Raw genomic sequence first — 24853 nt, 5'->3', positions numbered from 1 at the left:
CCATGTGTTTGCAATGGAAAGCAGTAAGTATTGCCTACTCTGTCAGCAGCTGTCTAAAATCCTAGGCAGAGGAAGATATTTTCTAACAGCTGTCACCTGGTAACTTTTAATGGATTGAAAGTGGGATCTTCCGCATGTAAAGCAGGTACTCAACCGAGGAACCATGGCTCCTGTCCTGTCCACCCCCAGCAGTTTGCACTGTAATTGTAACATGTATGGCTCTCCTTCGCAGCAGCTGTGAAAGCCATTGAAAAAGAAAGGAGCTTTGCTTTTTTAGACACTATTTAGATTATTTCTTAGCATTTGAGGATAACTATTTCCGTGTAGCTTTCCAGCAATACCTCCTTTCAGGTTTCTGCAAAAGGAGTGTGTATTTGGCCACTGCTTTTCTATTGCATCCCAGTTTCTCTAGCTGCCTACAATTTTGCTGCTTCGGTATGTGTTCTTGGTCACCTGCTGTTAAAAATGCCTGTCATATTTTTCCCCTCCAATTGCAGACTCTGCATAAATACAGCTGCAGCTGAAAAGTACAAATTCCCTCATGGCCTTAGAGACGCTTGATGATAAGAAGCGCAAAATGGCTCAAAAGCCACAATAGGCAGAAGCACATGTAACTGATGCAGTGTCAGATAGGTACCCAATGGCTAAAATTCAAAATGCAGAACCTCTGGCTATGTGCAGGCTTCTGCCTGCATTCACATAATCATGTCAATTATTATTATTCCTGAAACAGAAATTCTGAGACTTAATCTTGACAAGACAGAAGTTCTCTGGATTAGCTGAAATGCTGACCAAGCAATGTGAGATCTCCCCTTGTTTGGATGGGGTTACATGCCCCCTGAAAAGTCAGGTTCACAGCTTGTTGGACACAGTGGTTATCTTAGAAAGCCAGGCGGCTGCAATGGCTCAGAGTGCATTTACTTAGCTTTGACTGGTGTGTTAGCTACGTCCATTCCTGGTTCAGTCAGATCTAGCCACAATGATCCATAACAATAACAACGTGCATATATACTGCTCTTCTACATAAATTAGCGCCTACTTAGAGCAGTGAACATAGTCAGTGTTATTATTATCCCCACAATACAGCTGGGGAGCTGAGGCTGAGAAGAGTGGCCCAAGGTGACCCAAGGCCACCTACAGAGCTCATAGTAGTAGCGGGATTCAAACTAGCAGATCACTGGTTTGTAACCTAACCACTTAACCCCTATGCTACAGCAGCTCTCCATGCCTTAGTTACATATCAACTGGACTACTGTAATATACCCTACTTGGGGCTACCCTTGAAGATGGTTCAGAAGCTGCAGCTAGACTGCTGGTCTGAGCCACCTATCAGGAATATGTGGCCCCAATATTTCAGCAACTACACTGGTTTCTGATCTACTCCTGAACCCATTTCAAGGCACTGATTCTATTCTTTAAAGTTCTACAGAGCTTTGGACCAGGATAATCTTGTCTATTATACGTTCCTGCCTAGAAGTTACAATCACAAGGAGAGGCCCTCCTGACTGTCCCTTCAACTAAAGAGGCTTGATTGGTGGGTACACAGGAGAGGGCCTTGTTTCTAGTGGCAGTCCCATGATTATGGAACAACCCCCCCCCCCAGGGAGGTCCACCTGGCCCCCTCACGCTCTAGCTTCAGGAGGCAGCTGAAGAGTTTTTCATTTAGGACAAAATGTGGGCTGGAGTTGAACTCTGTTTTCACTGTGTTTTTAACTGTGGTTTGTTGACATGTTTATGTTTATATTTTACTTTGTAAGCCTCCTTCAGCACCTTTGAAGGAAAGACGGTGAATAAACGCTTTAAATAAATAAATAGAATCTCTAGATATGCTACAGAACCTTTAGGTAGAGACATGAGCTGATTGCATGGAAACTGTTATTCACTTTTAAAAATGGCCATTGAGGTTTCCAGGCACGCATTTGTGCATGCCACGTACTTCATCCCTCAGGCGGTGACCCTTCCCAGAGCCAGCAGCGATGAGACTTCAGCAAGTGGGATCAACATGTCTCCACAAACCATGAGCTAGCTCCAAAGGATTATGGGATAGCATAACATTTATGTATTTACTTACTTTTTAACCCTGCCTTTCTCCTCAGTTGGGGTTACTTTTCTCTCCTTACAGCAACTCTGTAAGGTAGGTTAGGCTGTGACAAGCCCAAGTTCACCTACTGAGTTTCCATATCAGAGTGGAAATTTTGGTCTGGGTTTCCCAAATCCTAGTCCAACACTCTCACCACGACACCCCACCAGCCCTCCCATATAATACAGGTGATTTGTGAACTAAAAAATGGCAGTTTTGCATCTTGAGGGCATGTGTTCCTAAAACAATGAAGCTGCTGGATGAATCCAATATGAGGAAGCAAGGGAAGAAACACGTCCTGTCTACCATGAGTCTTCACAGTGGTCATGAGTCATAGAATTACAGGGTTAGAAGGGACCTCTAGGGTCATCTAGTCCAACCCCCTGCAAAATACAAAAAATTCCCAAATACACCTCTACACATACACACACACACACGCACACACACACATTTGGTCCACAATTATAGGATAAGTGGCAGAAACGCCTTCCCCCAAGAATCTTTTGTTTCCAGATTTGAAAGGGGGAGATTGGCGTAAATAGGAATCAGGTGTAGTCAAAAGGACGAGTGAGACTGGCCAGGGGTCCTGGGAACAATTCCAAAGGTCAAAGAAGGAAGGCTGTTTGGAGGCAGGCTTAGTCTGGGCAAAGAGATGGGATTCGATGGGCAATTCGTCCAGTTCAGAACTGCTGGATAAATAGTCCAAGGCTGAAATAAAATGGAGATAGACCAAGATAATGGATAAGCTCTGCTAATGTCTAAAGGCACACAGATGAATTACCAGAGGCCTGGGTTAATGGTCTGAATGTCATGCAGTGGGTGAAGTGAGGCTTCTTCCTGGTGTCCCTCTGGAATTTCTATTCAACTCCATTTAGTGTGATTCAATTAGGCTAAGTCCTGCTTCTTCTGCTGGCTGTCTGCCGTGTGGTTTTGTGGTGATGGCCAGAGATGTGTTTACTTGCTTAGATACAAACATAGAAGGAATCTTAGCTCAGGAGTCAGGACTAAGAAGGACGGGGTGAGTGGGGGGGATAGAAACAAAATGGAGGCGGACTCACAGAATTCGTGAAAACAAATTATCTTGCAAATTGATCAAGGCATTTGGGTGCCTAAGGTAGAAATTTAAATGGGGTGCCCGTAAAGGTAAACTAAATAATTGACCCCTTGACATTTTTTACATGTGCCTCAAAATCTGTCACCTGAAAAGAACCCAAGTCCAGTATCAAAGGCAGGCATCATCTGGCAGCTACTAAGATCCACAGGCCAGCAGAGGGCTCACTATAGACTCGTCTTGACTGATCTTCCCACCCTGAGAAAGAGGGTGGTCTGCCTTTGTTTCAGGGAGTAGCTCAGCTTAGCAAAGATGAAATGCGGCTCTTCTGCACTCCTCTAAGTCCTGTTGGGGCCAGCAGGATTTATGAGACACAAGGAGACCCTGAGTTGGGTGAAAAGGTAGTATTAAAATATTTTTGATAAATTCTCCATAGGACTCGAAATAGATGCACTAGCTGGGTAACCCAATGAAGACATTTTGCCCAGTGCCCTCTCCCAAAGCAAGCAGGTGGCCTTAAGTGGGACCCTCATCCTGCCTAAGGACTGAGCAGGCCTGATGTTGAAAGAGCTGTGTCCAAAGGAACCTCTTGCATAAACAGTTTGGAGTGGTTTGGGGTGGTTGTGGCTACAGTACCCTTTTCATATTCTAAGGTGCTCTTCGCCAAAGTTTGCTCCTGCTACATTCCTATTTGGGCTCTGCCATCTGTTGAACCTTTTATTTGTTTAGAGCTTTATACACCGCTTTTCCTCCCAATGAATATCAAAAAAAGTTTACAATGTTGTTCTCTCCTCCTCCATCTTATCCTTGCAAGAACTTCCCATTGAGGTAATTTCAGGTGGGTACCCATGCTGGTCTGCAGTGGAACAGCAAGATTTGAGTTCAGTAGCACCTTAAAGACCAACAAGATTTTCAGGGTATAAGCTTTCAAGAGTCACAGCTCTCTTCATCAGAGGTCAGTTATGCTCAGGGAGATTGACTGTCTTAAGGTCACTCTGCAGAATGAGGGGCATGACAGAACGGGGACCTGAATCTGGGCCTCTGAGATGGTAGTCCGACTCTCTAACCACTATACCACACTAGCATTTTGAAGAGCTACAGCGCCCCACAAAAGCTATTTGAACTGAGATGTACTGTTAACAAGCTGTTCCTGTGCTGGGATTCACTGCCTGAAAACTTTTGCAGATTATCTTAGCTGAAGGATGAGGAAGAGGGTTGAAGCCAAGAGTTTAAACTGTGCTTAAGGGAACAGTACAGTTATTTCACTGTGCATGAATACAACCCAAGCGCATGTCAAATAAAACTAATAAAATGAAGAATCATTTCGGGAAAGCATAGCTATAAACCATTATCATCCGTTGACTTCGTAAAGCAGAGAAAAATCAGATTTGCTAGGAAGTACTAAGTATAATTTTTTCTTCATATTTTCTCTGGTTCTCCAGCAACCATAATCTATTTTGATTTCTCAGTGTCCTTTCTAGTTATGTTGTATTACTCATAACTACAACACAGTGGTAGCTGCCAATACAAATTTAGTCTTTTCTGTTTATTCTGTAGTGTTCTGTCAAAGCAGATAAGTCTGTTTTGCATTACAGCACACACAAAAATTAATTGTGGGGAAATGATGAGTCATTCCAGCTAAGGTAAACCAACGTCTGTGCCATACAGCTTTCTTCTGATATACAAAGCTGAAGGATGACACATCGATCAGAAGCGAAACCAAACAGTTGCCTTCTTGACGAGAGCAAAGGTCTTGTTACTATGCAATGCTAAGCAGACTTCCTCTGGACTAAGGCTCCTTGTTTCAGTGGGCTTAGAATGAAGTAACTCTGTGCAGGATTGTGTAAGAAGGTTACCACTCTTGTCTACAAAAGTCTTCAGATCCTGGAATAAGAGGAGAACAAGATGAGGGCTGTGATTCTTTGGGGACACAGAGCAGGGTAATGGACACAGAATTCAGCTGGAAATCTTGACTTTCATTTGGGGAGGAAAAGCAAGGTTCTATTCATGAAAGGCATGTATATGTTTTAAAGAGGGAGAGCAATGACTGTTGGATTTCAGAAGTTGCTGAAAAACATTTTCGGATAGCCTCATGCACTGAAAATGTGTCTTCAGGTAGTCCGAGGCTTGATTTAAACGTGACATGGGGAGGGGGTTATAAGAGCAGGGCTTTTTTTCAGCAGGAACGCGATAGAACGGAGTTCCGGCACCTCTTGAAAATGGTCACATGGCCGGTGGCCCCGCCCCCTGATCTCCAGCCAGAGGGGAGTTTAGATTGCCCTCCGCGTGGCTGGAGGGCAACGGTGCTGGAGCAGCACGGAGGGCAATCTAAACTCCCCTCTGGCTGGAGATCAGGGGGCGGGGCCACCGGCCATGTGACCATTTTCACTGAGGGTGATTTAAACTTTAAAAAACTCCCCCCTTGTTCCAGCTGACCCAAAGTGACATCATTGTGCAGTCCTGAGTTCCACCACTGAGTTCCACCACCTCTTTTCACAGAAAAAAAGCCCTGTATAAGAGGAACTTGGTCGTGTGATTTTGCACACATCCAATGTATAAAATGTGCTCTCAACCACTATGGGTACAATGTTAGCATACCAGAAATCTGTCACCCGGATGGATGATATGCTGGTAAGCTAACATTGCATGCGTAGCAGCTGTAAGCCAGGTTTAAATAAAATGCTGTAAATCTCCATTGTTACACAGGTAAGTTTGTCTTTTGGGGTAGGACATTAGAAAGCCAGTGTTTCAGTTTTTAGAGTGTTGGACTAGGATCTGGGATAACCAGGTTTGAATCCCCACTCTGACATGGAAGCTTGCTGGGTGACCTTGGGCCAGTCTCATCCTCTCAGCCTAACCTACCTCACAGGGTTGTTGTGAGGATAAAATAGAGGAAAGGAGAATTATGTAAGCCACCTTGAGTGCCCATTGAGAAGGAAGGTGGAGTATAATTGAAGTAAATAAAAGTAAACTAATTATCAGTTCAGGATTCAAATCCACGTGGTTTTTCAGATTTTGAAGTTTCGGGACCATTATTTCCAATGGGAAACCTATTCAAGGGTCTGGATCAGCTGTTTGTAAGGATCATGAATATAATCTTCCCTCTAATTTAAGGTTACCAGATCCCTTTACCCTCTGGGTAGGAGGTGGAAGCATGTTGCACGGCTCGGGAATGCACCCCAAGAGGTGCATTCCCCCGCCTTTTCCCCCACTGGTCAGGTAAGAGGGGTCATGGGTGGAGGGTGGGAACAGGGGATGCCCTGCCCCCAGCAAGGGACTGGTAACCCTCCTCTAATCTAAAGACCACCAAATATTCTAGCAGATTGAACAAATGAGTTCAATTTTACCAAACACTAAAGTAGATCCCTCTCAGCACAGGAGCATTTTTCTCTACTGATTCCTATGAAGGGAAAATGGCAGTCAAGCAATAGCCTAGTGGGAGAGTGCAGGCTGGCCACTAGTATTCAAAAAACCTGTCTGGATTAATTTAATTTCTTACTCCGACAGAGATTGACTGGCAATTTTTTTTTAACCTTTCTGCTTAAAACTTCTTTGTTGAGGTCTGTTGTTTGTTTCCTTTCACAAAGTGAGGAGGGAGGGAGGGAAGGAGACCACAGCTCTGCCATCATTCCCTATGGGGGACTTTTTCAGGGGGGGGGGAGCTGGAGTGGCTATTTTTCAACCAAATGACCCCAAAACTGCAGGGGAGCTAGTGCTTCCTGGCCACTAAAGAACCCCAAATTTCAAGCCAATTGGACCAAGGGACCATTGGACCAATTGGACTACAGGGCCATGCACAAGATGTCCCCAGCCATCTGACTTGCAGAGGGGGAAAGGGCTTTGCCTCCACAAAGGAGGGAGGGAAGAAAAGGAGCAAGGCAGACCTACAGCTCTGCCAGGACCTGCACCTGGCTTCTGTCAGATGGGAGCTGCCTTCCCCATCTAACAAGTTCGAAGAAGCAAAGAAAAAAAAGATGCCTGCTGCATTCTTGATGGTAAACACCCAAACCTGAAAAACAACACAGATTTTTTTCAGGGAGGGGTTTTTATAGTTCCCAAGAATCTCAGACTTGTGTTACCATTGAGGAAAATCCCAGTAACAACCTAAAACAGAAATTTTTGTGTAATATTTTCAGCTTGGGAATTTTGTAAAGCATACCTTAATTATCCAGAGACAAAGAAGAGGACTGATATTTTGCAGACTGACTGATTCTCACTCAGCTCACTTGGCATTAACTTCAGGTTACAGGATTTCAGGAATTACGAAAGAATAGTTGATTATGTGAGAAGATAACATAACTCAGTATCCAAAAAACTGTAGTACCTGAGGAGCACTGGGCAGAGAGAGGTCAAGGCTCCCCCACCCCATTCACACTTCCCTTCTTAGCTCCTCACCTGCCTGTGTATCCTTCACTGGCCTGCTCTGGACCCCATCCCACTGCCCATGCTCGGTCTTATGCACCCCCTTTTTCCCAACAGCTCTGGGCAGTGTGTGCAACTGGGAATGCCACCACTGTGACCATCAGGAGCACTGCTTGCACCACATTTATACTTTCCCTGGGTAGTGCTGCACAGCCAAGGCAAACAGGAGCATAGGATGTGGCATGCTTACAACAAGAGGATGGCGGAAAGTTGCACAAGTGGACAGCAGAGGAGACAGGCGAGGGGGGGGTCAATGGCAGTGGTCCCTGCAGATGCCATCGGCCTTGGCAGATAGCCCACCAAAGAGTATGCTGATATCGGGGCTGCTAGTGGTCCATTTCCTCCAGCACCCAGTTCCATACAGGGGCAACAAACCTATCATAGAGGCCAAGGCTTCTTAGTGTTACTATGTAGCACAGGCATTCCAATCCCCTCGTTAAGCCATCTATGCTCATTTTCACACGTCTTTAACATCGCACAAAATCATGCAAAACTCACGGAAGGAGGGCATCTTCATGGCATGAATTCTGACTACAATACTAAATGGGATGGATTCCAAAACACCAAGATACAAAGGGAAAACTCCCAGGAACCCCTCAACTGTATACTATATATATCAAAATTTAATTACACTATCATGATCCATGAATTCTGACCCCATCATGATTCCGTTTTTGTGGCATGATGTCATCAGAAATTCTGCCATGAAGACACCCGCATTCCATGAGTTTTGTGCAATTCTGCACGATGTTAAAGACCTATGTTTGTGGCCATCATTATGTACATTGGCAGTGAATTTCACAATTAATCACTCACTAACTGAAGAAATAATATTGGTGACTGTTGATAACGTCAGGAGGACATTAAGCCTGATGAGCTGTCATCAGAGTAGGGATCTTTCCGGCCTCCTGGTATCACAGGAGATCTCCCAACAATTCTCCTCAGTACTCACCAGTTCCTGAGGCACTGGTGGGAGAAACTGGGAGGGGGAGGCCTGGCACTGTGGTGTCATGCCAGCACGCCAGCATCACTTCTGGTTTAAACCCAAAGTGGCAAGGCATTTCACAAAAACTCTGTGGTAAAACCATAGAGTTTATAAAAAATGCCAGTGTCCCTGGCTACATGCTGATGTCATTTCCAGGCACATGGTCACTTCCAGGCATCAGCATGTCACTGGTGATATCAGCACATCGCCAGTGACATCATGGCATTGATAGCAAGGGCACCCCAAAAGGTTAATCTCCTGCCACTTGCTGGGAGGATCTGGCAACCCTCCATCAGAGACAGTGGCAAATAAACACACACAGGTCACCACAGCCTATCACATTGAAAAGTGGTGTGGGTTAATGAAGATGTGAGGCCAAGGAAACAGCAGGAAAAAAATAGATCTCAGAAGTAACGGCAGAAGAAACCAAAGGGCTTCAAACCATCCCAATTTTTCACAGCTTCAAACCATCCCATTTTTTCCTGCAAGCTGGATGAGGGATTTAGTTCTTTATCTGTTGGGGTAATCTGTTCACTTGAGCAGAGTGTGCTACTGGGGAGGCAAATACCCCAAACAGAGAAAACTTGGGGCAGCCTGAAATTAAATCCATCTTTGTTCACACATTGAACAAGCAAGCTAAGGATTTCTCCCTTCATATTTCCCCAAGCCAATTGTCTTCACAATATCAGCGCGAGAGGCAAATGTCTTTACATACTCAGCCTCTTTCGTAACTAATGGGGTTTGCCCTGCACCAGACAAATCTTATTAAACATGGCAGGAGAGCAGATGATGTGCCGGGATTCTGGAAGTAGGGTTGACTGCCCTCTAATGGCACTTGTGATGTAAGCAAATGTTGGAATTCCCCAGGGATTCCAGCCTAGGGGCCAGAGGGCTGTGAATGCTTAGTTCATTACTTCAGTCCACTGTTCCGTATATTTGTTGTGACAGAGACTTTCATATCTAGAGCACAGATGTGAGATGCACATTGGATACTTGCTGTTAAACCCAGGCAGAGATAACAAATCCAGCTAACAAGGAGTAGCAAGCAACACCGAACCAAAGGTGCGTTATCAGCAAAACTCAGAAAAAAGGATTTGCTTACTTAGGAACATAATTTGCTCAGTTTGCAACAAAATATTGTGCTTAACAGATGACTTGATGATGGTTGAAGGTCTAAGATTCTGTGCAGACCCACCCTTATATTCTATGGCAAAATATTATCAGTTTGTGTTCATATGCATAATGCTTTAAAATGCAAATTGTAGGGTTTTGCAGAAATTAAAATGCTTTCATAGGAACTAAGGCAAAGGAGCACAAGAGAAGTTTTTTGCCATCAACTCCAGCATGGGGTGGCAACAAGGGGAAGAAGCCGTATTTCAGACCATATGGAACTATTATTCTGGAATTCACATATCTCTGATTATTTAAAAAAATACACTGCCCTGGATCCTACTACTCTGTTCAGCAAAGTCCAAAGCCTTTCCTTCACCCAAGCAACCTTCCTCCAACTTAAGACTGAAGAAAGGAGCTCTGACTCTTTGACTCTCAAAAGCATACACTCTGCAAATCTTCAGTAGCACCTATAAGACTAACAAAATGTTTTGTAGGTTATGAGTAGACATGGGCACGAACGGAAAAAAAACGAACATGGGGTTTGTTGTTCGTTGCCATCCATGAACAACGAACAATGAACATTGACGAATATGACCTGTTCAAGAATATGTTTGTTGTCCGTTGTTCATTGTTTGTGGGAGCCAGCAGGCTCTCCTCCAGCCATCAAGAGCCCTACCACACCACTCCCAGAAACCTGACCTGAGCAAGCAGCAGGAAAGGTACCAGTAATAAATAATAGCTTGGCCCAGAGCCTGGCAGCAGCCCTGGAACTTGAAGAGGTAAATCCCTATCCCACCACACACAAAGAAAATTCAAGCTCTGATGCACTCTCCCTGTCTCTCTCTCAAAATGCCAACAACTGTCTCTCCCTCACTGTCTACAAAACCAGAGCTGGGAGCCCCCCTCCCCCCTGCTCTTTGCTTCCTTGTAACAAATTTGGAGCTCCACACTTGAAAGGAAGACCTGCCTATCAAGCTAAATTGGGCTTAAATTGGGGTTTCCAGGGCAACAGCAGGAGTTCAGACAGAGTTCAGGCAGTCCCTGCCTCCGGTTGCCAAGGGAATTGATTGCAGGTGCCAGATTGTCTGGCTTGACAAACAGCAACGAATGACGCTTGCAACAACCACCTGTTCATTTAGAATGGGGCTTCACGAACAGCTTGTTTGCAAACAGCTGATTGAGCTGTTCGTGGCTTTTTTTAGTTCATATTGCTGTTCGTGCCCATCTCTAGTTATGAGCTTTTGTGAGAGACAGCTTCAGGTATCTGAAGAAGTATCTGAAGAAGTGAGCTGTGACTTACAAAAGCTCATACTCTACCACAAATTTTGTTAGTCTTATAGGTGCTATTGGACTCTTGCTCTTTTCCACTACTACAGACGAACATGGCTACCCCATCTTGATTTATCTGCAAATCTTGTTGGTCTCTAAGGTGCCACTGGACTCAAATCGTGCTGTTCTACTGTGGATCAACATAGCTATTCACCTAACTTTCCTCCAGCTTAAGTGGCTGTTCCTCTAGCAGATAGACCACTTAATTTAGAGGAAGTCTCATTAGCATAGTTGCCAACTTCAGTTTGGGAAATTCCTGGAGATCTGAAGGCAGTGCCTGGGGAGGATGGAGTTTGGGGAAGAGATGGAGTTCAGTGGAGATATGATGCTATCAAGTTTACCCTCTGCAGCTGCCATGTCCTCCAGGGGAACCTATATCTGTAGTCTGGAGATCACTTGTAATTCCAGGAGGACTCCAGGCCCCACCTGTAAATTGGCAACCATATTTCTTAGGCTGAAAGAAGGCTTTAAACTCTGCTGAGCAAAAGTGGTAGGATATATACCAATGAGTTTTGGTTTTGCTTGTTTGTTTTGCAATTTATTCTTGAAAGCATCAAAGAGCAGATATTTTGAAACTTGCCGTGAATTTTTCCTGCCCCAGTAAAATATCTTTTCTCCACACCCACCGAGGCCTGAAATGGTGTCCCTGGGGAGTAATCAAAGATATTCACAACAGAACAAGGAATGGAGCTGTGAGCAGGATAGGAAATCGAACACAATATACACAATTTTCTTAAATTTATACTCTGCCTTAACATCACAGTTCTATACTGCAATACCTCTGTACAGCTTAGAATTATAAAAACAGATCATACAACACATACACTTCAATAACCATATAAACAATTACCATAAACACCCAACCTAAACTGCCACAGAAGATTAGACTAAAGGTAGAATTAATTGGTAGATTAAACAACTGAAGTGTTTGTTTATTAATCAGTGGCGTGTTTTAGTCAATAAGAGCAAATTTTACCAGTGGGACTGAGGGTGATTTTTTTTAAATTTTTAAAGACTATTTTTCTTCTGTCATTGTATTATAACAGGGAATGGAAAGAACATAACAACTGACCATTTCTTCACCTTGTGAGTGGTAGGTGGTAAATTGTATTTTATCTATCAGTCATATATTTCTCCCACCCTGTCCAGGGCAGCATTCATTTTTCTCTGCCTCACAACAATCCTGTGAGAGCCAGGCTATAAGTGATGAATTACACTTGCCTGGCAAGTGAACAGACTCATGTGTAGACATGGGCACGAACCAAAAAAATTCAACGAACCAGCAGTTCGTGGTTCGGTGCCGACGACGAACCCGAACCAGTGAACCGAAATGAACATTTCCCGTTGACGAACCGGTTCAAGGTTTGAGGAACCGTATTATGAACCAAAAAACCCATGAACCACCTGATTGTCTGTTCGCGAACTGGTGATTCGTGAGGGTCCATGGCCAAGGAACCAGCGTTCGTTGGAAGCCCGGTTCATTGTGTTCGCCCACAGTTCATGAAGCCAGACAGTCAGGCACCATCAATCAATTCCCTTGGAAACGGAGCTGGGGGAATGCCTGAACTCTGTCTGTACTCCTTCTGTCATTTTGAAAATTTGTTTTGGGAAAAGTTTTCACTTTTGCAAATTTCAGGCATCTTCTCCATTATTTCTTATGGGGAAATAAACCTGGCTTACTGGAAAAGCTATTTTTAAAAAACCAAATGGCACTGAAATTTCAGGGATCCAAGTCCTCCTCTTCTACTAAACATCCCTTTAACATTCCAAGTGAATTGGACAATTTTACCGACCCCCGAAAAAGGTGCCTCCAGCCATCCATTGGTTTTGAAAACATTTAGGAGCTTCCATTTTACACAGACACTGTGTTAAGGATTGTCTCAATGAACTCAGCAGCTCCTGAGTGCATTTGGCATTCAATGCCAACTGTCTGCTTATGACAGTTAATATTAAGCATATGATATTGACCCTCTAAGATCCTAAATTCAAGGTCTGCTATAATCATTGGAAGGAAAGACTGGCCCAGACAAACAGGGTTTTATTGTTCATTGTTCAGGAACAATCACCTAAATATCTCCCCAATCTATATATTCTTTATTATTTCTTTCAGCCAGTAATAAGCAATGGTCCCTAAAATGGCTTCTTTGAGGTCTTTCCTCCTTCTCTCATCAGCCAATTCTTTATTGTGGTCCCATCATACTTTTTTGAGCAACTTTATTGCCATTTTCCTTTGTAACATAGTCAATAGTAAAAGTGGATGTTCTCATCATTATTACTGCAGAATCCAACTTTAGGGCAAATCAAATAACCTCTCTGTGGCAATTTTCACTCTTTCATCAGCAGCCCTCTTCTCTTCTCATTGTTCCAAGCCTAACAGAAAGTACTGATGAAAACTCTCCACAGAACATTACACATAAATGCTGGTATTTGTCTTGCTGGTCTAAATTGGAGATTATTTTGAGGTGGGCCAACAAGAACATCTTTTCTTCTGGAGTTTTTCAACTATATATATATATATATAAAAATGAGAAACAGAAAGGCTGACATCATCTTATTCTCTCTGCACAGATGTAGAACAAGTTGTTAATATCCTCCCACTTTGTTCTGTACTACTTCTTATCACTGGTAAACTTCTCTCCTCTAAATGTTTATTTTCTATCTTTGAAACTACCCATCTTAATCATCAGCATTATGTTCATACTCTGGAGTAGGGTTGCCAATTCTGGCCTGGGAAAATCCAGGAGATTGGGAGGCAGTGCCTGTGGAGGGGGGGGTCTGGGGAGGCATTGCACCTAGCAGGGCTCATTTTGAAGGGGAACGTGCAAGAATGCAGTTCCAGCAGTTCCCCAAAGAGGTCACATGTCAGGTGGCCCCACCCACCAGACTCTCGGCCATTTTGGGCCCGTTTTGGCCTGGATTGGGGCCGAAACGGCCCGGATCAGGCCTCTGACGGGTGCTGGATCACTCTTCTGCTCAGCAGCGGCCTGATCCTGACCATTTTGGGCCCCTTTTCAGCTATTTTCAGCCCCTTTTTACCATTTTGGACCCAATTTCGGCCCTGAATGGCCAGGATTGGGTCCAAAACAGCCAGGATAGGTGATGTCAGGGGTGTGGCATATGTAAGTCAGTTATGCTAATGGCACACTTCCGGTGATGGCAAGGGGTGTGGCATATGCTAATGAGCAGACATGGGCACGAACCAAAAAAAATTACAGAACCAGAGGATTGTGGTTCGGTGCAGACCACGATCCCAAATTCCCAAACAGCAACGACCATCTCCCGTTCCCGAACCCGGATCGTGGATCATGGAGGCAAAGGTGGAGGGGCGCCCTGCTGTTCCCAGCGATACAGGAACGGTGAGTGATGCCGGCGGCATCTGTGTTTGTGTTTGGCCATCCGACCTGCCTATCAGGGTTTGCAGGGATGAGATTGCCCATGGCTACAGAACACCCCCTTCCCCCTCCCTCCCCTGGGTGTCTTCTCCCAACTTGTGACTGTTTTGCAGCTCCATGGTTGGAAGGAAGCCCTGCTGATCAAGGAAAGCTGGGCTTCCATTCGGGTTTCCAGGGTGACAGAAGGAGGGCAGACAGAGCTCAGGCATTCCCCTGGCTCCATTGCCAGGGGAATAGATTGCTGGCACCTGAGTGTCTGGATCCCCGAACCGAGCCCGAACGCCACGATCCAGGCCTTTCCCAACCGCTGGATCGTTAGCCGTGGACGATCACGATCTGCCAGGTCATGATCGTGCGATCGCCATTTTCGTGGGTTTTGAACGTTCATAATGCGGATCGTGCCCATCTCTACTAATGAGTCATGCTAATGAGTTCCTCCAGCTCTTTTTCTATGAAATGACCCCTGGCATCTAGAATCTCTGGTCTACCATAAAGTTTGAAGACTGAAACTGCCTTTTTATCTAGGGGCAGTTAGGACATTCATTGTAATTCCTGAAGATCTCTAGGCTCCATCTAGAGCTGGGCGTGGTGGCGCATGCCTGTAATCCCAGTCTAACCACGGGAGGCTGAGGCCGGCGGATCGCTTGAGGTCGGGAGTTCGGGACTGCAGTAAGCATATAACGTCAGAAGACGACTGTATCGGTGAGCTGAAAGGGTCCTGGAGAAGTGGCCCGGCTCATACTTGCGGAGCGCGAAAAGCTCCAAGGATCATAAGGATCGCACTATGAATCCATCTAGAGCTTGCCAATCCTGCCCTGGATCCAAACTAGGGTTTTAACCCAGCTCTTCCAACTGAACCTTCAGACAGTTTCTAATTTTAAAAATTAGAACTGATATAGGCTATCCCTCCAGCATTTGGAAACGTCTCTGTTTTTCGTACAGGACCAAAATACCAGCTAATCAGAAAAGTACAGAGCATTTAAATCTAAAGGTTGATTAGTTCAATAGGCAAAAATGTTTATTGGCCACTGGAGATTTGATTGGCTGTGGAGAAACCAGAACCAATGTGTGAAGTCACAGGGATCGATTTTTCCAAATCCAGGTTCCAAGTTCCAACCTCCCTGAGTCCAAGGCATGCTAGTTTAGGACTTTGATATATACTACTGTATGTAGCTCATGCTTTCTGATGTTATAAGAAGGACCCTAATTTTTGTAACATTTAGCACATGGTGTTAATACTTACTTTTAATACTTTTGTCAATCCTTTTCACTTCAGTTCTACTTTCAGATTTCTGGTTGATTCCAGATTTCTACGATACGTATCTATTGTATTGTTCATTAGATGTTCTATCCTGTGGATTGTATTAGCTTACACTATGCAATCCCCCCTGAGTCCCAGTGAAAAAGGCAGGTAAATACATAAATAAAGCACACATTAGCTAGAGGGCAAAGAAACAGGAAAACTTTCTTCACAAGAGAATTTCAGTCTTCACAAGAGAATTTCAAATTGAAATTTGAATCTCTTAAGCACTGGTGGTGGCGGAGAGTGCCCTGGTGGGGTTTTCATAGCAAGAGTCTTCTGTCACGTGGAGCGCAAGTGGAGTGCAAGTGGACAGGGAGGAATACATGTGAGTTTGTTCACTTGCCATTCAAGTGTATTTTGTCACTTCTAGCTTGGCTCTATCAGCTCTATCTTGGTTTGCCCTTGCTTGCCTTGACAACGCTGGTCTTCGTTGCAGTGACCCCAATTACTAACCAAGGCCAACCCTGCTTAGCTTCTGGGATCTGATGAGATCAGGCTCACCTGGGCTATCTAGGTCAGGGACTCATGCACTGGAGTCCACCCTTTAATAAGGAAAAGTGACCAGCAAGTCTCTTTTTTCTGGAAATAGAAATGCTTTAAAAACTGCCAGTTCAGCTCACCATCTGTTCAAAAGTCACTAACAGGAAGCCAATTGTCTATCCATCAGTTTGCTGTTCATGAGCAGTTCGACCCTGTTCATCAGGTTTTTGAAATTATTCAAAGACTTGGATCCTATGATGATGTTTTCAAGGATATGAGCTTTCAAGAGTCAAAGCTCCCTCCATACCTTTGAAATCTATTTGGTCTTTAAGGTACTACTGGACCTGATTCTTGCTCTTCTACAGACCAACTACAGACCAACATGGCTACCCATCTGAAACTATAATCCTGTTGTCCCCTTCATGCTTCACTCTGGTTGTTCTGGAGGCTTTCCTGCAGTGCTGTGCTCACTTCCTCTGCTGCTAGCTCTTGAAAGTGCTTAAGGGCTCCTTGAAAAACATTGATCTTGTACATGCAGAAGTGCTAGCAGCAAAGGAAGTACACGCCACAACAGGAGAAAGCCTCCTCAGCAGCTGGACAGAAGTGCAAGGGGAACAATGTCATAGGATCCAAGCCTTCAGTACACTGCAATACAGTACAGTGCAGTAAAAGCACAGAGCAATCAGCATCATTTCATGCACCTGCGTTCTCCCAGAGCCAGATGATGTCCCACTTCCTCTCTCCGTCTTCCTCTGCAGACCCATTGTCACTGCAATCCAATCAGCAACAAATGGTTTAAATAAACTGAGCAAATCAGTCAGCCAGCCAGCGAGACACATTTTTTAAAGAAGTCTTACCATCTGGGCTTGTTGGTTTAAAGGAGCCAAACTCACTACAGTTGTTGAGAGAGGTGAATTCAGGCAATGCACTGTGATGCTTCCCCTGCACAAGGCTGCATGACCTTTGCTCCGCTGTGACCTTCCCTGCACCACCTTATCCTTCCTCCCTTCCATACCCTTTACTGTTACTGTTATACATTGCCTGAGCATGGATTCCCCATCTTTCCTGGTCTGCTGCAGATTGTCATTAAATAGGCTGTCCTTCCAATTTCCTCTAGGGTTGCCAACTTCCAGGTGGTCTTACAACTGATCTCCAGGTGACAGAGATCAGTTCCCTTGGAGAAAATGGCTGCTTTGGAAGTTGGACTTTATGGCATTATATTCTGTCCCAAACTCTGCCCTCCCCAGGCTCCACCCCCCCCCCTCAAACCACCAGGAATTTCCCAATCTGGAGCTGACAACCCTAATTTCCTCCCATTCCTAGCTCCTCCTCTACCTTTTCACCCAACCAGAAATATGCTGGACCCCTGTCTCAGCTGCAGCTGCCTCCTAGGTTGCTCCCATCATCCAGGCAGGGCTTAATGATGTAACCTCTGGGCTCCATCAGGCTGCCAAACCTGAGTACTAACCCAGAGTCTGTAGCCCTGCCTTTCTGTTCCAGGGAGGCCTGTTCTCCTGTTGGCCAGCTGAGGGGTGAGGGTGGGGGGCAGGAATGCGGTATCTCCTACCCTCACCAAGTGTCCCTCCTGCCTATGCAAATGGAACTCTGGAACAGGTAATTCTTTATATGATAGATCCAGGAGACCCAGTAGTTCAGAATGTCGCTTGAGATTGCTGCTCTAACACTACTTCTGATTGGCTCCAGCAAATCTCACAAGATCTGGACAATAGATACTTAGATACAAGGAAATAAGTTTCTAAAGGTGCTCTCAAGCATGACCTACAATTTATCCTCATTTTTGTCTCATGATAATGGGGATTGCAGCCTGGGCTGGGCACCTCTAGACTAGAGATGGGCACGAACCAGAAAAAAACCGAACCATGTGGTTCATGGTTCATCAAATTTCTCAAACCACGAACCACAAACTTTCATGAACCTGCCCCTGGTTCGCAAACCGGTTTGTTTGGTTCGTGAAAACGCCATATCCAGGTCAGAAAAGCATCACTTCCTGGTCAGCAGAAGGTCACTTCCGAGCCAGCAGAAGTCCACTTCCGGGTCAGCAGAAGGTCTGCAGGAAGTCCATCCCCTGTTGCCTAGGAAACTGATTGATTGGCACCAGGATGTCTGCAGTGACGAACCAAAAAATGAACCAAACGAACCAACCTAAAAGTTTGTGGTGGTTTGTCAGAAATGGGATCTGATGAACTGTGGTTCACAAACCACAAACTGGCCTAGTTCATGCTTAATTTTGGTTCGTGTCCATCTCTGCTCTGGACCTCTGGGCCCCAGTATACTGTACCCTCTCCCCCCACCTCATGAGGGGGCCCTGTATAGAGCTTCCCTTGAGCATTGTGGTGGTGTGGAAGGAAGAAAAAAAGGTGGTTACTTTTAACCTCAGATTATAACATAGCAGCAGCAGTATTTCTCTATTTTAAAAGGAATTAACATGAAAAGTAATTGTGTAGCAGGGATCTTGAATGCCAATTAAGAAAAGAAATTCAGGGCAGTCTGATTTTGCAGAAATTTACTGACATATACAGGGGATCTGAAACAGCCTGAAAGCAGATACATATTCTCTCCATGATCCAAAATTAAGACACCATCATCTTCAGTAGGAACCCAGACCAGAATGTGTGCGTGGTATAAGGCATTGGGTTCTCATACTGAGGGAGACTAAGTGCATGTGAAGAGCTTTTGCATTTCTGTTGTGCCTCCATTGGAAGAGTGTCATGTTGCTTAAGAATAAACTTCCTTGCCTCATTTTAGCCAATCAAAATGTAATAGCTGTAGCTGCCATTGGTATAAGCTGTGTGGCCAAGTTTATACAATCAATGAAATCAAACAGGAAGCCTTTTCTGGGATTGTAATACTTCAAGCTACAGGTCAGGCTCTGAATATTTGAATACTTACCTATCGACTAACTTCCTGCCACTAGTGCAATGCCTCCTTTCCATATGCCCCATGTGGCATGCCTATAGGTTTTCCCCATAACCTCCTTACCACCCAAGATGACAACTTCCTTCCTTTAGCTCATAGAAGCTGGACTGCAAACATTCTGACAATGATTTGTGCATAAGCAGCTGAAATGTTTGTGAATACTGCATGCCATCACACCAGATTAGCCTATCAGAAACTATAGATTTTCCTTATTTAACTTGTAAAGTTGCTTTAAAAGAGGCTTGCACCCTACCAATCGTCTCAGCAAAGACTGAAGCCCCCTCCAGCCTAAGCCCAATGTAAGTGGTTGTTAATTCAGTGGACGAGCCATTTAAGTTGGAAGGAGGTTTCTTAGGGGCTGTCTGTTGTTTAATAGGGAATTAAATGTGTCCTTTATGTGGAACATACCACTTCAGCTGGACTTAACAAGATGCCTTTTTGCTTTAAACATGCCTCCCTCTTCACCACTATTTACTTCAGCATACAGCTGGAGCAGCAAATTGTTTTCATACACCCGGTGTTGTGTCCAATTTCTCTACATATTTTTAGGCCTCTTTTAAAGCTTGTGGCAGCTCCTTCACTCTCGTTTAATGTTTGTAAAGCACATTGTACGTCCTCATTTGGAATGAAGATGCTGAGGATGAGATCAAGTCAATATTGATCAAGGAAGCTGGAAAAACACTCAAGTGTTATGATGTATGACTGCTAGTCAGCCTACCGGTCGATATTTTAAAGTTAGGACTCGGAGCAAAGTTACTAGGGGGAAAAATGACACATTGGTACCTGACAGAGCAACAAAGCCCCATAATAAATTGTGTGGTGAGAAAGACAGACACACCAGCCTGGGTGCCATCCCAGAAATACAGTTGGAGACTGAAGATTTTATCAGTATGGGAATAAGAAAAAACAATGGTCTCTCTCTCCCCTCCCCCTCCAGCCTGATTATCAAGACACGTAGTAAGAATTTTGCCACATATTGACTGTGTGGTAAAATTTGTGGTAGAATAGGTGGTAAAATGACCACAGTCAGCTCACTGTTAGCAACCACTGTGGTGTATTGATTAGAGTGCCGGACTAGGGTCTGGGAGAACCAGGTTCAAATCCCTTTCTGCCGTGGAAGTTTCCTGGGTGTCCTTGAGCCAGTCATACACTCTCAGCCTAACCTATGTGACAGGAGTGTTGTGAGGATAAAATGAAAGAGGGGAGAATAATGTTGTGAACACTACACCAGTTTGGTGTAATGGTTAAGAGTGTGGGACTCCAATCTGAAGAACCAGGTTTGATTCCCCACTCCTCCACTTGAAGTCAGCTGGGTGACCTTGGGTCAGTCACAACTCTTCCAAGAGCTCTCTCAGCCCCACCCACCTTGCAGGGTGATTATTGTATGGGGATAATAATAACGTACTTTGTAAACCACTCTGAATGGGTGTTAAGTCATCCTGAAGGGTGGGATATAAATCGAATGTTGTTGTTGTTCTTTGGGTCCCCAATGGGAGAAAAGCAAGGTATAAAAAACCCTGGAAAATATGGTGTGTGTGTGGGGGGGGTGTTACTCTCATATCTGTTCCTCACACTCTGCATACATACCCCACCCCAAAACTTAAAACCATCTCTCATTGGTGGCAGCTCCGTCAGTAGGCAAAGACACCAGCACCTCCTCCAAAGGAATTATGGTGAGATAAGGAAACTTCTGTAATCACAGGCAATATATCTCTGAAACGCAGTGCTAGGAGACGACACTGGGGAAGGCTTGGCCTTTATGCCCTGTTTGTTGGCCCTCCATGGCAGCTGGTTGGCCACTATGAGAAACAAGCTACTGGAATAGATATACCACTGGTCGATTCCTCAGAACTCTACTTACATCCTTAACTACATACTCTTTGTTCTTCTGTGGAAGTGAGGGGATGAGCCACAATACTCCACAACTCATGTCATTCCCCTATGTTCATGGCCATTCAGAGCAGCTGCCACACAAACACATTCAGCAACATTTGCTATTCCTATATTTAATTGTGTAAATATTTATAATCTGCCTTTCCATTGTGGCTGGAGGTGGTTTACCATTCCAAAAATTAAAAACATACAAACTAGTAAAACTTTATTTATCTGCTCCTCAAGAAAACGCCTGTGGCTTAAATTTCATTAGCAGCCCCTGTAAATAAAATGGCCTCACAACACCACCTGAAATCTTCTCAACATGGCACTTTCCTCATCTCTTCAGAGGGCCCGTTCCACCAGGTGGAAGCCACTGCAGAAAAGGAAGGGCTCCAGCTGATGCGATGCAGGCTGCTGTAAGTGAGGAATAACTAGAAGGTGGCGATCAGAAGACCGCACACTATCTGGATAGGTGGTTACCAAGGAAGAGAGGGAAGGCAAAGAGAACACTGGCATTCTGAGGCTGCATGACTGTAGGGAAAGATGCATCTTTATGCAAAGATGTTCAGGTTCTTGAGAAAAAGGGGAGAGGCTTGGAACCTGAAAACTGTAGCAAACCTGTGCATATGCTGGCAAAAAAATTATAAGGCTCTGTCTTCCTTTGCCAGAAAATGGGCAGTACCTTTAGTGAAATGGAACAAGAGAACTTATGAAGAAGTCAACATAAGCTGACCTTTTGGGAAAGGGAGGGCTGGCTACAATTGCTGTGAATGTTCTGACTTCTTTCCAAAATTTGCTAAGATGGAGGGTTAACACCTCCTGGAATAAGTGTTAAAGGCTGAACCCAGAGTGAAAGGGTCCAAATTAGATGGGGCAGATATCGTGGCTCTTCCAACATCTTTTAAAGTTGAATTGCAGTCAGAGAAGATCCTGATTTGGACTGGGGTTATGCAAAGAGGGGGAGAGGGTTTGACCCATTCACCCCTACAGGAGTTCACAGGGGGAGGGGTATGCAATTATTCTTGGTGGGGAATTCAATTAGCAAAACTGAGTGGGAATTAAGCCATGTATCCCTTCCCCTTGTGGCTCTGCATCAAGTCTCTACATGGGCTGTAATTCAAATTTAATAGACTCTGGGACAATCCATTTGTGGAGTCTTTTCTGTTTTGAACCTCAGTCCTGCCAGAAGCCAGGCCATGCCTTTGTGTGTGTGTGTGAATTATTAACCTTGTAAACCATGCCGTCATTTTGAGAATGTCTATATCCAGGGGACAAAAAGGTGCTTTCTTGTTGATTATCAAATCTATTTTCCCCCAGCAGAGTAGCTTTATTTGGTATAGATTGCGCCATCAGTTAGTTTTGTTTACCTAAAACATTGGATTGGAGGTGGGGGGCGGCTCAGACATTTGAATTCCAGATATACAGAAGAATCAGATTCATAATAAAAATCTTTCCCAAGTCCTGCAGGAAAAGTTTCTTGAGCTGCACCTGATCATGGGCTGTGGATGCTTTCCATGCATTTATTTTCGAGATCAGATTCCAGCCCTCATTGCTAACTGCACCTGGTTCTTACCAGAGGGCCTTTTTTTTTGTCACTTGGAAATCTAAATCCACACCACCTACTGCTTCATCAGTAATGGCATATCTATGTGCAAGGACACACAGCTGAATCTCAAACAGCATTTGCGTGCTCTGCCATTCACCATCAGTCTTCGGGATGCTGATGAATGTGCTGACAGACAGAGGCTAATTGGCAGACAGTAAGGAGTCGGGTTTTTTGATGACACAGTGGAAATAATCGGAGACGGAGAAGGTAACAAAGAAAGTTTAGAAGGAATAAGAAAAGAAATCCAGACAGAGACCATTTTGCTTGAGGGACGGGGGCAATCTGAAATGCAGCAGGAGGGAACTGCAGGAACGTACCAAGGAACGACAGATAGGGCATGAAGGGATTGGCCAGATGGGTGCAGTGGGAAAACCTGACTGCACAGGTAAGCAGAAAACATGACAAATGGGAACTTTAGAGCTGTATGAACACAGAGTTTACTTCCACATCCTGTTATCAAATCAGAAGCGAGGCTTTACCTTAAGCTCCAAGAACTCTCCTTCCCCCGTCAATATTCATGATCTCCCTGACAATACAGGCCTGGCTTGGTAGTACATAAGTATGAAGTGGTGGCAGAGTAGACTGTGTCATTTCAGGCTTCAGGGAGTGGATTTTCCAATGCCAAATGGCAATGCTGTTGCCTGCCTCTGTAATCCTGGTCTTTGTTGGAGGGCTCCCATCTAATTACTAACCAAGGCTGACCCTACTTAGCTTCTGAGATCTGATGAGATCAGATACACCTGGGCTAACCAGGTCAGGGCACCATTGCTAGGTAGTGATGGGGGGGAAGATGCACTAATGTGTGCTGTGGACATTCCCTCCCCCTTCCCACCAACAAAATTAATTAATAACATAAGGGCTTTCTCCATTTGGGGTCTGAATGGTGAATGCTGTTAGGAACACAAGATGCTGCCATGCAGACCCAGTGCTTGCCTGCTGCTGCTGCTGCTGCTGCAAGGTAAGAACTGAAACACACAAACTTTTTGATGTGAGTGTCATTACAATTTGGTTTCCTGGATTTGGTTCACCATTCTGGAAGCTGCCGTATCTAAACAAAACAGTGATTTCCAAGTGTATTTCTGGGCTCGTTTCGTTTTGCACATCCCCAGTCCTTCTACTAACTCAGCATTCTATCATGTAATTCTCGCCGCATTCCTTTGCATGTGTGACAATAGTGTGAATCAGGCTGGAGATATAATAGTTAGAAAAATACTTGGTCTTTTTCAAAGGGTGCATATAGGCTGATGCGGTGTAGTCATTAAGGAATTTGGCTCCAAAGCAATACTTAGCTGGTTTGACTCTCACTACTGCTATGAACTCACCAAGTGGCCTTAGGTAAGCCGCTCCCCAGCTGCAACAGGAGGATAATAACGCTAACTTTGTTCACTGCTTTGAATGGGTGCTAATCTCTCCAGAACAGTGGTATACAAATGAACTGTTGCTATTATTTTCATTTTGCAGCTGGTAGAGCCATTTTGCTATTCTGTAAACACATTTTGCCAATGCTATAAAAAAAGAACTCTGCAGGTTTGGTATAAATTGGGGACTATATGAAGTTAGATCAAGATGGGTAGCTATGTTAGCCTTTCTGTAGCAGTAGAAAAGATCGGGGGGGGGGGTCGCCTGCCTCCAGTGCCGACAAAGAGAGGGCACCGGGCACAGCTGCTGGCTGGGAGCACACACCGTGGAGCTAGCAATGGCAGTGCTGGTGGCTGAACAGGAGCGCTTGGAGGCTGCACGCATGCTGCCTTGGCTGTCTGCCATGCCAACAGCCACCCCTAGCCTGCAGTGGCTGCACCCAGCCAGGAGTGCATGCTGGCAGCGGCAGCATGGGGCAACTGAGTGGGCGGCCTCTCAGCCCTCCCATTCAGTTGCCCTGCGTTGCCACTGCTGCCAGTGCATGCTCCTGACCGGGTGCAGCAGCTGAGGGCCAGGTGCGGCAGGCAGCCAAGGCGGCGTGTGGGGCAACTGAGCAGGAGGGCTGGTAGGCCAATCGTACACTGCGCCAGCTGCCTGCCATGCTGATGGGGTGGCTGGCTCACAGCAGCGTGCCCTGCGTGATGACGTCATGTGTAGTGACATCACCGCACTATCTGGGTGTGTGTGTGCATGAGTGCTCAGGGGGGCAGCAACAGCCCTGGAGCTGCCCCCGGGTGCTAGCGATCCTCACTACGGCCCTGCCAGGTACAGGTCTTTCACATCACCTACTACTTCATCCTTTTAACTGGAGATGCTGAAGATTGAACCTGGGACCTTCTGCATCTAAATACACTGGTCATA

The sequence above is a fragment of the Eublepharis macularius genome, chromosome 5, assembly GCF_028583425.1.
Source record: "Eublepharis macularius isolate TG4126 chromosome 5, MPM_Emac_v1.0, whole genome shotgun sequence".
In the NCBI taxonomy this organism is placed as follows: domain Eukaryota; kingdom Metazoa; phylum Chordata; class Lepidosauria; order Squamata; family Eublepharidae; genus Eublepharis; species Eublepharis macularius.
This window is presented reverse-complemented; position numbering follows the sequence as displayed.